The sequence below is a fragment of the Brassica napus genome, chromosome C8, assembly GCF_020379485.1.
Source record: "Brassica napus cultivar Da-Ae chromosome C8, Da-Ae, whole genome shotgun sequence".
In the NCBI taxonomy this organism is placed as follows: Eukaryota; Viridiplantae; Streptophyta; class Magnoliopsida; order Brassicales; family Brassicaceae; genus Brassica; species Brassica napus.
This window is the reverse complement of record NC_063451.1, coordinates 3,517,877-3,530,450: the sequence shown is the minus strand read 5'-3', so window position 1 is coordinate 3,530,450 and position 12,574 is coordinate 3,517,877. Positions and strand designations below refer to the sequence as shown.

Sequence of the window (12,574 nt, the reverse complement as noted above, 5' to 3'; positions counted from 1 at the left end):
AAGATCACTACAAGAAAAAACAAGTTTAGCGAGGAAATTTAACGAGGAAAAGTAATCCTCGTAAGTTTACGTCGACTTTACAAGGAACTTACGAGGAAATATAAAATTAGCGTTATTTCCTCGTAAAATAACGACGAAATGATTTCGTCTTAAACTCGATGTAATGTCACGTGGCTTTTACGAGGAAATAAACTCGACGTAAATGTAGCATGTACTTTACGAAGAAATATTTTACGTCTACTTAGCGAGGAAATTTTGAATCCACCAACTTTGTAGTTGTAACACGTTTTTTCGGCCATCTAGCTAAATTTCGTCGTAAATTCCTAGGAAAATTACAACTACCAGATTCGAAAATTTCCTATAAATATGGACATTTGAACATCATTTTAAACACACCAACAAGAAAAAAAAACGTGAAAGAAAAAAAAAATGTCGGGACCCTGGAATATTTTTGAGTTGCGGAGGTGGATGTATATGCATAGAGATGCTAACGGGAGAGTGACGAAAGAATACCTTGCGGGGCTGGAGACATTTATGCATCAAGCAGATTCCACACCGCTCGCCCAAGAAAGTGGTAAGATGTTCTGTCCTTGTCGGAAATGCAACAATTCGAATTTGGCAAATCGTGAAAATGTTTGGAAGCATTTAATAAATAGAGGTTTCAAGCCAAATTACTATATCTGGTTTCAACATGGAGAAGGTTATAATTATGATCAGAATGAAGCTAGTAGTAGTAATAGTAATTTTCAGGAAGAACCGGTTGATCATCATTTGCATAATGAACATAGTTACCATCAGGAAGAGCAGATGGTAGATTATGATAGGGTTCATGATATGGTAGCTGATGCATTCGTAGCTCATGATGAAGATGAAGAACCTAATATAGATGCAAAAATTTTTTATGAAATGTTAAATGCAGCGAATCAGCCACTTTACAGTGGTTGTAGAGAAGGTCTCTCTAAATTATCGTTGGCTGCTAGAATGATGAATATTAAAACTGATCGCAATCTACCTGAAAGTTGTATGAATGAATGGGCAGACTTGTTTAAAGAGTATTTGCTGGAAGACAATGTGTCTGCTGATTCTTATTATGAGATTCATAAACTGGTTTATAGTCTTAGGTTGCCTTCGGAGATGATAGATGTTTGCATCGACAACTGCATGATCTACTGGGGAGATGATGAGAAGTTAGAAGAATGTCGATTCTGCAAGAAGCCACGATTCAAGCCGCAAGGACGGAGACGTAATAGGGTACCGTACCAAAGGATGTCGTACCTACCAATTACATACAGATTGAAAAGATTGTACCAATCAGAGCAGACTGCTGGAAAGATGAGATGGCATGCCGAGTATACTCAGATGGATGGTGAGATGACTCATCCATCAGATGCAAGAGCCTGGAACCATTTTAACAAAGTACATCCAGATTTCGCCAGAAATAGCTGATATCTTGCATATTTTCATTGTGTTATTCACTCACCCATGTGCATTTTGATCACATAGACTGAGATTTAGCCATGTTTAGGTTGCATTTTGCATACATAAGTCTTTATTAGGTATTAGAGTACCGCATGGAGTTCTCGGAGACATTTGGAGCTCAAAAGAGGTGTAAAGGTGATCATTGGACGAGCAGAGCGTTGGGAGCGACCCTCCCGGAGCGACACCGTCAAGTCGCTCTGACCTGCCTTATCAAAGTGACCTTACCAGAGCGACGCGGAGAAGTCGCTCGCGTTTTCATCGGTCGGAGACACGAAAACGGGCCCGGAGCGACGTCTCGCAGCGACCCCTCCAGGTCGCTCCCGAAGCCTGGAGTGACCTCTCGAAGCGACTACTGGAGGTCGCTGCGTGCCTATTGTTTGCTCGAATTCATGTTTACTCAAGGGCCTTTTGGTCATTTCATTATGCACGTTTTTACTTTCTAAACCTATGTTTTAAGTACTTTTTGGAAGCCACCAGGCGGATCATCTCTTTTTTATCAAAAGTAAAACCACCAAAAACCTCTTGGAAAGTTCATTTCTTTGAATCAATTTGATCATTTTGTTATTGCAATTTTGTTGTTTTCATATCTATTGTCTGTATTTCTCTACATGATTAATCTGAAATCCAATATGGGTTTAAGAGGAATCATGAAGAGTAGTGAGTAATTCACTCTTGAATTGATGGGTTAGGGAGATTAAGGGTGATTAGGCTAGATCTAGGACGTTATAGTGTAGATCCTCCTTATTCCTTGCTAGTAGAGTATTCGTAATGCATCTTCTGAGTTGGCCTCTCAAAAGTTGATCTTTAGGCATTTTCCACCCACAAGGTGTTTGATGAAATGCTTGGGACAACTCTCCTAAGTTTTTAACATACTTTACCAAAGACATTTGTTGTTAAAGGTGTTAAGATAGCCAATAGACTTGTTAGTAATGATTGCTTTCATATTATTCAACCAAAGACATTTGATGTTTGAAATATGTTAGTAAATGAACATTCATCTAGACATAGAGTTTGTTTAAGATTGTGTCTAAGCTTAAGGTTGATAGTTTGATTGATCACTTGTCATCCTTAGTTCGAAACTTGATCACCCAAGGTCTAAGTCCTATACCCATGAGTTCTCTTTTATCATAACCAAAGAAAGTCACTTCTTTTATCGTTTTATTGTTCTGTTATTGCATTCTATTATTAGTAGTAGTTTAAAACCATCCAAATTATCGGTTGCACTTAGATTAAGTACGTACTTGCATTCTCAGTGCTTTGAATCCCTTAGAAATCGTTCACAATCTTTTATACTACATCATTTGTCTTAGGAGCCTTGAAAACTCCTAACATCAAATTGGTGCCGTTGCCAAATTCTGAGTAGATTTGAACATTGAGATTTAGTCACTTGCTTGAGGCTAAGTTATTTTTATTTTCTTTTGTTACTGATTCTCCATCTTCACCTCCCTTTAATTTACAAGTGTATGAACTTGAGGAGCAGGGGTACATCAAACCTAGTTCCAAGAGCTGCAGACATCAGAGCTTTAGAGAGAGAGTGTGCTAGAAAGAGAAGAGAAGAAGAGCAACAGGCTCACTTGCAGAGAATGGATACTGATATGAGAGACATACCTCAAAATGATGCGGACGCCAATGGAGCTAACAACGTTCCACAAAACCAACAGCGAGCAGCTCGACCCATTGGCACTTATGACCGCCCCAACATTCATGGTCATAGATTGGGAATCCGAGCACCAGCTGTAGCAGCCAACAACTTTGAGATCAAATCAGGACTCCTCAACGTGACCGAGAAAAACAAGTATCATGGCTTGGCTCTAGAGGACCCATTTGATCACTTGGACATGTTCGACAGCTACTGTGGGTTGTCAAAGACCAATGGTGTGTCCAAAGATGCCTTAAAGCTCAAGTTATTCCCTTTCTCTTTGGGGGGTAAGGCACGTCAGTGGGAGAAGTCTCTACCCAGCGACTCTATAACCACCTGGGATGACTGCAAGAAAGCATTTTTGGAGAAGTTCTTCTCTACTTCAAGAACTGCTAAGCTGAGAAATGAGATTTCCAGTTTTCAACAGAAGAACTTGGAAGGATTCAGTGAAGCCTGGGAGAGATTCAAGGGCTACCAAGCTCAATGCCTACACCATGGCTTCTCTAAGGAAAGCTTGCTAAGCACATTCTACCGGGGTGCTCTTCCTAAGTACAAGGCCAGACTGGATACAACTAGCAATGGGGTCTTCTTGGCGAGAACTGAGGAAGATGCAGAAGAGCTGGTTGACAACATGGTAAAGAGTGATGCAGTCTAAAGTGGAGACCATGACAGAGGCAGTAGAACAGATGACAAGCAGACGAGGAAGGAGTTGAAAGCTCTACAGGATAAGATAGACATCCTCATTGCTGATAAAGCCACCCAAGAGCAGCCGCACTTTGTTGGTAACCCAAGCCAAGAGACACCACCTGTTGTCCATGAGGTTGAGGGTTTGGAAAGTCAAGAAGAGCTGTGTTTTATCAACAACAATGGTAGCTGGTACAAAAAAGAGTCCAACTTTCAGTACAACAACTACCAACAGCAATCCTATTCCAACAACCAACAGAGTGGTTATCAGCCTCGGAACAACCAGCAAGGCAGCTATCAGACTCAACAAAACCCTCCTCCTGGTTTCAACAACAAAGAACACCATTCTTCCCAACAACAAGCTAATCCTTCTACCTCTACTCCTCAAGTCAGCAGCATTGATGCCCTACTGAAACAAATCTTGGAGTCTCAGACAAGAAGTGAGAAGCATGTTGGTTATGAGTTGAAGAACCTTCACTCAAAGATTGATGGAAGCTACAATGAGCTCAACAACAAGTTCAGAACTTTGGAGAACCAGTTTGCTGCCATGAACACTCAACAAAATCGCCAACAAGGTTCTTTACCTGGAAAATCTGAGCAAAACCCCAAGGAGACCATGAAAGCTATCACCCTCCGGAGTGGTAAGGAGTTACCTCAGAGAGCTCTCACCAAGGATGCTGAGAAACAAGGTGAGGGGGGTTGCCATCAACATAGATGATGAAGTGGTGATTGTTGATGAGAAAATCAATGATGAAATCTTGGAGAAGATTGTGGAAGCCAAAGGTAAAGGAAATGTTGGGGAAGAGAAGAAAACAGTGAAAGATGGTGAAGTTGTTGCTCCAGCAAGTGAGAATTCTTTTGTTCCTCCTCCATATGAACCCAAACTTCCATTTCCTGGTAGATTCAAGAGGCAGCTGCTAGAGAAGTACAAAGTTCTATTTGAGAAGCAAATGAGTGAAGTTCAAGTTACAATGTCCATCATTGATGCTTTCATGCTAATTCCTCAATATAGCAAGTTCCTGAAAGATGTTGTAGCTGCAAAGAAGAAAGAGATGGAGGGCATGATGATTCTCACTCATGAGTGCAGTGCCATCATCCAGAGGTTTGTTGTTCCAAAGAAGCTAGAAGATCCAGGATGCTTCACATTACCTTGTGCTCTTGGACCTATGGTATTTGATAGATGTCTCTGCGATTTGGGAGCTAGTGTCAGCTTGATGTCTTTATCTGTTGCTAAGAAGCTTGGTTTCACTCAGTACAAGAAGTGTAGACTGTCTCTGGTATTGGCTGATCGTTCCGTGAAGTACCCTGTGGGTATCTTGGAGGACCTCCCCGTTATGGTTGGAAACTATGAGATCCCTACAGACTTTGTGGTGCTTGAGATGGGTGAGGAAGCTGCAGATCCTTTAATCATTGGAAGGCCTTTCTTAGCTACAGCAGGAGCAATTGATAATGTGAAAGAGGGCAAGATTGATCTCCACTTGGGTAAAGGGCATGTTCTTCACTTTGACATCAAGGAGGTAATGAAGAAACCAACAGTTCAATGGCAAGTTTTCTACATTGAAGAGGTGGACGCCCTTGCTGATGAGCTCCTTGAAGAGTTGTCACTAGAAGACCCTCTACAGCATGCTTTGACGATAGAGAGAGAAGCTGAAGTGATTGAGAACCTTGAGAGTGCTGCCTATGGGATGATGTTGGATTCACACAGAGGATTTGGTAGTAAGGATCAGTATGAGGAGCTGCCACAAGTGGTTCATCAAGAAGCCTCAGTCATTCAACAAGAGGACACCCAGCAAGACGACTGGAGCGAGCTTAAGGCGCCTAAAGTGGAGCTTAAACCTCTCTCCAATGGTGAAAGGTATGCATTCCTTGGTCCTAATGAAACCTACCCAGTCATTGTGAGTAGTGAACTTACTGAAACTGAGCTATCTGAACTTTTGAAAACACTTAAAAGATTTAGAAAAGCAATAGGTTACTCTCTTGATGACATCAAAGGAATATCACCCTCTTTGTGTATGCATAGGATACATCTTGAGGATGAATCAATGACTTCAGTCGAGCATCAAAGAAGGTTAAATCCTAACCTGAAGGATGTTGTAAAGAAAGAGATTCTTAAACTCTTAGATGCTGGTGTTATTTACCATATTTCAGATTTTAAATGGGTATCTCCTGTGCATGTTGTGCCAAAGAAGGGTGGTATAACTGTAATTAAAAATGACAAGGATGAATTGATACCAACAAGAACAGTCACTGGTCATAGAATTTGTATTGATTACCGAAAAATGAACTCTGCATCTAGAAAAGATCATTTTCCACTTCCATTTATTGATCAGATGCTTGAGAGACTTGCAAACCATCCATTCTATTGCTTTCTTGATGGATATTCAGGATTCTTCCAGATCCCCATACATCCCAATGATCAGGAGAAAATGACATTCACATGTCCTTATGGTACATTCGCATATCGAAGAATGCCATTTGGTCTATGTAATGCTCCAGCCACCTTTCAAAGGTGCAAGATGTCAATCTTTTCTGATCTAATTGAGGATGTTGTGGAGGTGTTTATGGATGATTTCTCTGTCTATGGATCTTCGTTTTCTGCTTGTTTGGTAAATTTGTGCAGGGTCCTACAGAGATGTGAAGACACCAACCTTGTGTTAAATTGGGAGAAGTGTCACTTCATGGTTAAAGAAGGGATTGTGCTGGGACAAAAGATATCAGAGAAGGGGATTGAGGTGGATAAGGCTAAGATCGATGTTATGGTTGGTTTGCCCCCACCAAAGACAGTGAAAGACATCAGAAGTTTTCTAGGTCATGCTGGGTTCTACAGGAGATACATCAAGGACTTCTCCATGATCACTAGACCATTGACCAGGCTGCTGTGCAAAGAAGCCACCTTCAGCTTTGATGTGGAATGTCTAGAAGCCTTCAAGAAGCTAAAAGGTGAACTCCTCAGTGCTCCAATTGTCCAGCCACCAGATTGGTATCTCCCCTTTGAGATCATGTGTGATGCTAGTGACTATGCTGTGGGAGCTGTTTTGGGGCAGAAGAAAGATGGCAAGACCCATGTGATCTACTACGCGAGCCAAACCCTGAATGATGCTCAGATGAGATATGCCACAACAGAGAAGGAGATGCTAGGCATTGTCTTTGCCTTTGAGAAGTTCAGAAGCTACTTGGTGGGATCTAAAGTCATTGTCTACACAGATCATGCTGCGTTGAGACACCTTTTGGGAAAGAAGGATGCAAAACCCAGGCTCTTGAGATGGATTATTTTGCTTCAAGAGTTTGATTTAGAGATCAAGGACAAGCCAGGAGTTGAGAATGGTGTAGCTGATCACTTGTCCAGGCTGAGAGTGGAGTGTGACATTCCTATTGACGAAGGACTTCCTGAGGAACAAATCATGGCTATTGGAGCAGTGATGGCAGTTTGTGAGACTGGTAGGAAGCTTGAAGAAGTCAAGGCAACAGAGGAGAAAGAACCTTGGTATGCTGATTTGGTAAATTACCTAGCCACAAAAAAGAACCTTTGAATCTTGTGGGCTATGCCAAGAAGAAGTTCTACAAGGATGTGAAGAGATACTACTGGGATGAGCCCTACCTCTACATTCTCTGCAAGGACCAACTTTATAGGAGAGTGGTTGCTAATGAGGAGATTGATGGGATCCTTACACAATGTCATGGATCATCCTATGGAGGCCACTTTGCTACCTTCAAGACTATTGCGAAGGTGCTACAAGCTGGATTCTGGTGGCCACATATGTTTAAGGATACACAGGACTTTGTTTCAAAGTGTGATTCATGCCAAAGGAGAGGGAACATCACAAAAAAGAATGAGATGCCTCAAAATCCAATCCTTGAAGTTGAAGTGTTTGATGTATGGGGTATAGACTTCATGAGGCCATTTCCATCATCTTTTGGTAACAAATACATCCTTGTAGCTGTTGACAATGTCTCCAAATGGGTGGAAGCTATTGCAAGTCCCACAAATGATGCTAGAGTTGTAACCAAGATGTTCAGGAGCACCATCTTTCCAAGGTTCGGGGTTCCAAGAGTTGTAATCAGTGATGGAGGGTCTCATTTCATCAACAAACTGCTTGAGGGACTTCTCAAGAAGAACGGTGTTAAGCACAAGGTGGCAACTCCTTACCATCCTCAAACAAGTGGTCAAGTTGAGATTTCTAACAGAGAGATCAAGTCCATTTTGGAGAAGATTGTGGGGATTACAAGGAAGGATTGGTCAATTAAGCTTGATGATGCGCTTTGGGCTTATAGGACAGCTTACAAGACACCTCTGGGGACCACATCTTTCAACTTAGTGTACGAGAAAGCTTGCCATATGCCAGTGGAGCTTGAGTACAAGGCACTATTGGCAGTAAAGTTGTTGAACTTTGACATCAAGAGTGCCAAGGAGAAAAGGCTTTTTCAGCTACATGAGCTTGATGAGATAAGAATGGATGCTTTTGAGAACTCAAGGATCTACAAGGAGAAGACTAAAGCTTTCCATGACAAGAATATCCTGAAGAGAGAGTTTAAAGAAGGAGATCAAGTTCTTCTCTACAACTCTAGGCTGAAGTTATTTACAGGAAAGCTTAAGTCAAGGTGATCCGGTCTTTTCAAGGTCAAGGAGGTTAGGCCATATGGAGTAATAGTTTTATGGAGTACTGATGTAAGAGACTTCACAGTCAATGGGCAAAGGGTTAAGCTCTACATGGCAGATGCACCCGAGGAAGATGGGGTTTCAACTCCACTGTCTGATCCTACCTCGGCCTAATCCAAAAGGAGGCAAAGTCAAGTTAGAGACTTAAAACAAGCTCACTTGGGAGGAAGTCACATGCGTATCCTTGTACATATTGCATTAGTATTTTTATTTTCATCATATTTCAAAAAAAAAAAAAAATTGAAGTGGTGTGCAGGTGCTTGATCGATCCGGTTTGAGCAGAGAATCGATCGTGGGAGCGAGGATCAGCAGCGAGTGTGAAGGGTCGCTCCAGGTGGGAGCGACGTGGCCGGAGCGACACAGCGAGGTCGCTCGCGTTTATGGCGTCGGATACGCGAGAATCGCTCTTGGAGCGATCTCCTAGAGCGAGCACATGAAGTCTCTCCAGTTGGGAGCGACGTCTTCGGAGCGACACAGCCAGGTCGCTCGCGTTTTCGTCGAATCACGACACAAAAAAACGACCCGGGAGCGACCTCTCGCAGCGACACCCTCAAGTCGCTCCCGAGCCGGTCCAGGTAAGTTTTCTTCGTTTTAAACCTGGTTTAGTTAAAATGAACCAATCTCCAATCTACCTAAACCGAACCGGACGCCCCTAAACCTACCCAACACCCACGATTTCATCTTCCTCACCCTCTCCTCCTCTCATAAACACTCATACTCTCTCAAACTCACCCACACCAAAAATCCCCTAACTTTCTCAATTCTCACCCAAATCAACAAGTTCTTGTTACTAAATCCAAGCTTTCGCCCCTGTAAACTATTCCTCACCACCCATTCACCATTTCTTTTCATCCAAAGCAAGGTATTGAGTTTTTAAATTCAAATTCGTAGGTCCATGAACCCTAGAATTTGAAAAGCGAAATTTAGTCATTTTCTTGCTAGATTGTGGTAAAATAGACTAGGGAAAGCTTATCTATCAAGTTAGGTTGTTGAATTAATGGTGAAATTGAGTTTAATTTGAACTTTGGCAAAATTAGGGTTCATGGATTTGGGGGTTTTCAAAATTGACCCCAATTAAGTGTGCTAGTGGGTAATTTAGTATGTTAAGGTGTTGAAAGGTTTGATTAAAGAATTCTCTCACTCTAGAACCACTTTGATTATTGAATTTTACTTGTCTTGTAATTTTCACATTTTTATAAGATTGAGAAGTGTGATTCTTTACTCTTAGCTTGACTGCTTAGTTAACTTGAGTTTACATTGCTGTTCATTTGTTGAGTTTACTCTTGCAATTTTCATTTGCAAAGTTCATCCACTTATCCCTTTCCAAGCTTTGAATTTTTCAGGTACCAATGGTTAAGAAAACTACGGGAAAGTTGGATGCTGAGAAGCAAGAAGCTGAGAGACAAGAATCTGCATTGAGAGGGAAAGCTTTATCCTCGGAGTAGACTGGCTCTAGGACACAGAGGACTTCTCGACAGTAAACCTTGGCTGCAAAAAAGGCAAAAGAGCAGGAGAAGAGGGCAGGAAAAAGTGTAGCAGTTGCCACAGATGAGGAGAGTGGCGATGAAAGTGCGGATGAGCAGGCTCCTACAAAGAGGGCCAAGATGTCAAAAGGGAAGGAGGTTGCTGTTGATAGAGACATAGCGAAAACTCCATCCGTGGAAGAGTTGTATCATCATTTGCTGAATGGGGTGACTTGGACTCCAACCAGAGTCGCCGACCTTGATTTGCTGAATGAGTTGGGTCTCGATTCTGATATTGAGGCAATGCTGGGGCACCTAAAGATGCCCAAACTCCTCACCATGGCCTACCCTGCCTACAGGGATGTCTCCTGTCAGTTCTTGTCTTCCCTTGAGGTCACTTAGCATGACGCTCCGCAAGTGAAGCAAGGATGGGGCAAAATCAGGTTCAAGGTCAATGGGAGAGACTACAACATGAACTTCAAGGATATTGGGAGAGTCATTCCAAGACTTGGCAGACTACTCCCTTCCCAAGTGTGAAAACCTCCCCATCGAGCTTTGGAAGTTGATCACTGGAAACAAGCACTCTACCGGGGCTGACAAGAACTCACATATCCGGCACCCGTCTGTACGCTACCTCCATAGGATGCTCGTCCATGCATTCTACCCACGGAAGCAAGCTGGTAATGTCACCGAGGAAGACATGAGACTGCTCTGCCCGGCTATCCGCCCCTACGCCCCCCCCCCGGAGTGTTGCCCCTTCCTAACACCGACATCTATGCTACCTTCGGGATGGTCAGCTTCTTCGTGAATCGTCTCGAGCACTACAGAGACTGGGCATGGTACACCTCTGATTCGCGCCCAAAGGTTGGGATAGGCGGGATGATCACACCACTGCTCCAATTTCTGAATAATCCCTTGGGAAAGGACGCAGCAGGGCCTAAGTTCATTGATGGCACTTACTTGAGGATTGCCACCTATTTCAGTGGGATGTATGGGAAGGACTACGTCCACGACTACTACTTAATGGGCAAGTCGGTCGAAGTGGTTCTTCCAAACCAGAACCTAATGAGCTTAGAGAGACCTGGAGCTATCAGCTTCAACATATCCCAGGAAGACTTTCTTAAAGAACACGAGACATGACGAACCTCCTAGGGAAGCATCTGTACCCGTCTATGGACCTCCGCGCTACTACTTCAAGCCACATGATGGGGTTCTTCCTCCTGGTGCGCTTCGTGACGCTCATGAGCATATTGGTCGACTTCAGAGATGGAACAAGGCACAAGATAGGACAATAGAAAAGTTGTAGGACAAGTGCAAGGCTCTGAGCAAGACGGTGAAGAAGCAAGCAAAGACTTCAGCCAAGTTCATCAAGAAAGTGGATGATGTCTTGACCAGAGGAGGAATAGCTGGATGTAGCTCAGCGGACTTCGCCTTCGCGAACACATCAGTACCCCAGCCCCCACCTCAGCCTACTGATTTTGGTTTCCCCCTCACTGATAGACAGCTCCAGCGAAAATGGAGGAACCCACCCATTCAACCCTCCACCTCAGGAAACAAGTCTCCATCCCTAGCCTCTTCAGATAGTGAGGTTCAGATTGACGAGGTTCAGAGCCAACAATGGTATGGAGACTGCGGCTACGCACCTGGGGGTTACTACACCACGTTCCCACCGGACGACGACGATGCTGGGGCCTCTGCCCCTACTCACTATCCTTGAAGGTACTTCACTATTTTCCCTTGTATATACCATCTCATTTTTGCATATTAGCTTTCTCTTGTGGGTATCTCTCTCTACTTGACAACACAGAGACTGTGTAACTTAAGTTTGGGGGAGGTACCAAGTATTTGATCATGTTTGCTTTGATGAATTTGCATTGAGTCTTGCACACATACCTTTTTGTATAAAAAAAAAAAAAAAACATATAGATTGCATCACTTGCATTTTTAGGAGAGTCTAGAGCATATAGGTTGCATTCACTTGCATTGGGAGCAATGATTTAAGATGCCTTGTAAAGAACACTATCTCACACTCGACTAGCTATTGCATCTCTCAAAAAGCCTTGTATGTTTCGAGCCTTGAAAACTCTTCCTGAATCTCATTAGTTGCTGAAACTCAATCTTTGAAGCCAACTACAACCTTATATGAACTGAACGAACTTAATGCTTCTTTCTTATGGTCCCTTGTGTACTGAGTCATGGTTATACACACTTGAGTTGTCACATCCTTTACGCCAATATTTTTGACAAACTCGAGTGGTACACCACTCCCAAAACCCTTTCCTCCTTTTAAGCTTTCATTGTTTGATGAGTGAGGCCTTTTTCGAAAAGTCTTACATGTGCATAATGTTGAGAGTATCGGGAACGACAATGCTTGATCTTCATTCTTGCTAGATTAGGCACTCTATTGTCTAGCTATAGGTGGGGGTGAGTATTGTGATTATGATTTGGAAGCATGAAAATTTCGAAGGAAAAAAAATAGACTCTTTGTGTTTAAATGGATAATCTTATTGGAATTAGTAGATAAACATCTAGCTCGAGTTTATGAAAAGTCTTGGCCCCCGAAAAAAAAAAAATGTAAGAAAAAGAAAGAAAGAAAAAAAAAAGAAAGTAAAAGAAAAAAGAAGAAAAAAAAAAGAAAAGGGGGGCTAGCAA

At 42.6% G+C, this 12,574-nt stretch overlaps 1 non-coding gene across 1 annotated transcript; it reads right to left on the bottom strand.

The window, feature by feature from the left end:
• Positions 1–3,512: 3,512 nt before the first annotated feature.
• Positions 3,513–3,619, bottom strand: LOC125592070. Its single transcript, XR_007327920.1, has one exon. It is a non-coding gene; the product is annotated as a small nucleolar RNA R71 (small nucleolar RNA).
• Positions 3,620–12,574: the final 8,955 nt, after the last annotated feature.